Source organism: Homarus americanus, unplaced genomic scaffold, assembly GCF_018991925.1.
Source record: "Homarus americanus isolate GMGI-L3 unplaced genomic scaffold, GMGI_Hamer_2.0 scaffold13628, whole genome shotgun sequence".
Lineage (NCBI taxonomy): Eukaryota > Metazoa > Arthropoda > Malacostraca > Decapoda > Nephropidae > Homarus > Homarus americanus.
This window is the reverse complement of record NW_024728956.1, coordinates 13,323-16,531: the sequence shown is the minus strand read 5'-3', so window position 1 is coordinate 16,531 and position 3,209 is coordinate 13,323. Positions and strand designations below refer to the sequence as shown.

General features: G+C 43.0%; 1 non-coding gene across 1 annotated transcript; it reads right to left on the bottom strand.

The window, feature by feature from the left end:
* Positions 1 to 1,805: 1,805 nt before the first annotated feature.
* Trnar-ccu lies at positions 1,806 to 1,878 on the bottom strand. Its single transcript has one exon. It is a non-coding gene; the product is annotated as a tRNA-Arg (tRNA).
* Between the last annotated feature and the right edge of the window lie 1,331 nt (positions 1,879 to 3,209).

Below are 3,209 nucleotides of genomic sequence, written 5' to 3'. Positions count from 1 at the left end.
TCATAAGAACATAAGAAATGAGAAAATAAGGAGTCTGTAATAGGCCGGTTGGCCTGTGCATGGAGGCTCCTGTCGAGGGTTACTCTACCACTCTCTATCATCCATGATTCTATCTCGCCTCCTTTAAAAACCTTCCAGCGTTCCAGCACTTCGTCATTCTTCGCTGCACCGACTCCAGTGAATTGATATCCATTCTATAATAAGGGCACCAGAACTGAACAGCATAATCGAGGTGCGGCCTAACTAGCGCAAGATATAGTTGCAATAAGACCTCTGCACTCTTATTACTTACACTTCTAGATATAAAGTCTTCAGATTCATAGTCACCTATAATGTTGTCCCAGTCAATATTTCTGAAGTTTGGGGGAAATCCCCCATAATGCACAGGTTGTTGTATTTTGCTGCCCTACTCATTTCCTGCCATAGGGGCTGAGCTGCTTCTTTCCCAAGACTTGGGGGGCCTGTAAATCACTCCCATAATTAGTTTTTCTCTTCCTTCCGTAATTTCTACCCACACAGACTCGGTTCCAATTTCACCCTTTATTGAAGTATTAATGCAACATTTTAATGTATCTCTGACGAAGAGTGCGACCCCTCCCCCTTCCTACCTTCCCTGTCCTTGTGAAAAAGGTTGTACCCTTCTATGTGATACTCTGATAAAAAGTTCTTGCTCGCCTGATTCATCCAAGTTTCAGTGATTGCTATGACGTCTACATTCTCGGAACTTACAACCGCTCTCAGCAAGTCTAATTTATTTCTAACGCTCCTACTGTTTGTATAGTATACATTTAAACCTACCCTTCCCTGGTCCTGTTTTACCCCTTGTCTTGAGTAACCAATTTTACTCCCCAGGACCTGCTTGTTTTTTGACTCCCACTTTCCCCGACCCCTCTCTACTGGCGAACACCCCCCCCCCCTTTGGAGTGACAATTTCACGCTCCAGGGATGCAGACAACGTCTTTATCCCCGCGCGAGACAAGTGTACTCCGTCGCGACAGTACAGGTAGCTGTTGCCATAGAATGGTTGCCAGTTATCAATGAATGTCCAACCATTGCTTGCACAATGTTTTTCCAGTCGACAATTTATAGCAGTTGCCATTCACGACCAACTCTTCTTCTAGGCAAGACACCACATACTATCGGGATCCCTCCCCTATCTCTAACCTTCCCTAGCGCCTCCCTATACCTCTTGAAAAGTTCCTCATTCCTAACCTTTCCTATGTCGTCACCTCCTACAGTAAGACACACTACTGGCTTGGTACCCTCCCCTGACAAAACCCTAAGTATCCTCTCAGCTACATGCCCTTTCCCAGCCTCAGGAAAACACACCCTAGTCCTACGTTTCCTACCTCTTGCAGAAAAAGTCTTATCTAAGAACCTCACCTGGCTGTCCCCAACTACCACGACCTTACCACTGAGCAAGGTTTGAACATCTGCCCTTTTCTCTCCTGGCACCACACCGTCCTGCCTCTTCTCTTCCTCGCCAGCTTCCTCCAACACTCGGTAGGGGTTACTGCACTCCACACTCTGGTCAGCTTTCCTGAGCCTGACCCTAGTCCCCTTGGAGACAACCATTCTCCATGCCTGCTCCTCCTTCGTAGGTGTCCTACTTGGAAGAACACCTACCTGAAGGAGTTCAGTCCTGAAGGCTTCGTTCTCCTCTTTTAGAGCGTCTATCTCTCTCCTCAACTGCTCCAGCTGACTTAATAGAGTGGCCAGGGGGTCGTCTTTCCTCACACTCCACCGCTCTTCCCCCACAACACAACGATCCACGGCGGCCATTTCCTCTGATAAAAGTGTCAATTAACCCCTGGTGGGACTCGAACCCACAATCCTTGGCTTAGGAGGCCAATGCCTTATCCATTGGGCCACAGGGGCGGGTGAGGGCCACAGGGGCGGGTGGGCAGCGCTGACTACAGACGTCCTCACCCTATGAAGGCTGAAGATGTGTGTGTGTATGTGTGTGTGTGTAGTTTCTCTTAATATAATAATAATAATAATAATAATAATAATAATAATAATAATAATAATAATAATAATAATAATAATAATAATAATAATAATAATAATAATAATAATAATAATAAACTACATTAATTTCACAGTTAACTTTCCCAGCCACCAACTTTATCTTCAAACAGCTGCTAGAAGACTCATATTCTCCTCACAAAAGAATTCATTACTACATAACGACCAAAGGCAGAGTTCTGAGTGAGTCGCTGCGATATAAATTATATGGGCTAAAGTTTAAACACAACTCAACAACAACAACCAGTCAAAAACAACAACAACCAGTCAACAACAACAACCAGTCAACAACAACAGCCAGTCAAAAGCAACAACAACCAGTCAAAAACAACAACCAGTCAAAAACAACAACAACTAGTCAACAACAACAACCAGTCAACAACAACAACCAGTCAAAAACAACATCAACCAGTCAACAACAACAACAACCAGTCAAAAACAACAACAACCAGTCAACAACAACAACCAATCAACAACATCAACCAGTCAACAACAACAACAACCAGTCAAAAACAACAACAACTAGTCAACAACAACAACCAGTCAACAACATCAACAACAACCAGTCAAAAACAACAACAACCAGTAAACAACAACAACCAGTCAAAACAACAACAACAAGTAACAACAACAACCAGTCAACAACAACAACAACCAGTCAAAAAGCAACAACAACAGTCAACAACAACAACCAGTCAAACAACAAACCAGTCAACAACAACAACCACAAAAACAACAACAACCAGTCAACAACAACAACCAGTCAACAACAACAACAACCAGTCAAAAGCACAACAACCAGTCAAAACAACAACAACCAGTCAACAACAACAAACCAGTCAACAACAACAAACCAGTCAACAACAACAACAACCAGTCAAAGCAACAACAACCAGTCAACAACAAAAACCAGTCAACAACAACAACCAGTCAAAACAAACAACAACCAGTCAACAACAACAACCAGTCAAACAACAACAACAACCAGTCAAAAGCAACAACAACCAGTCAAAAACAACAACAACTAGTCAACAACAACAACCAGTCAACAACAACAACCAGTCAACAACAACAACCAGTCAAAAACAACAACAACCAGTCAACAACAACAACCAGTCAACAACAACAACAACCAGTCAAAACAACAACAACCAGTCAACAACAACAACCAGTCAACAACA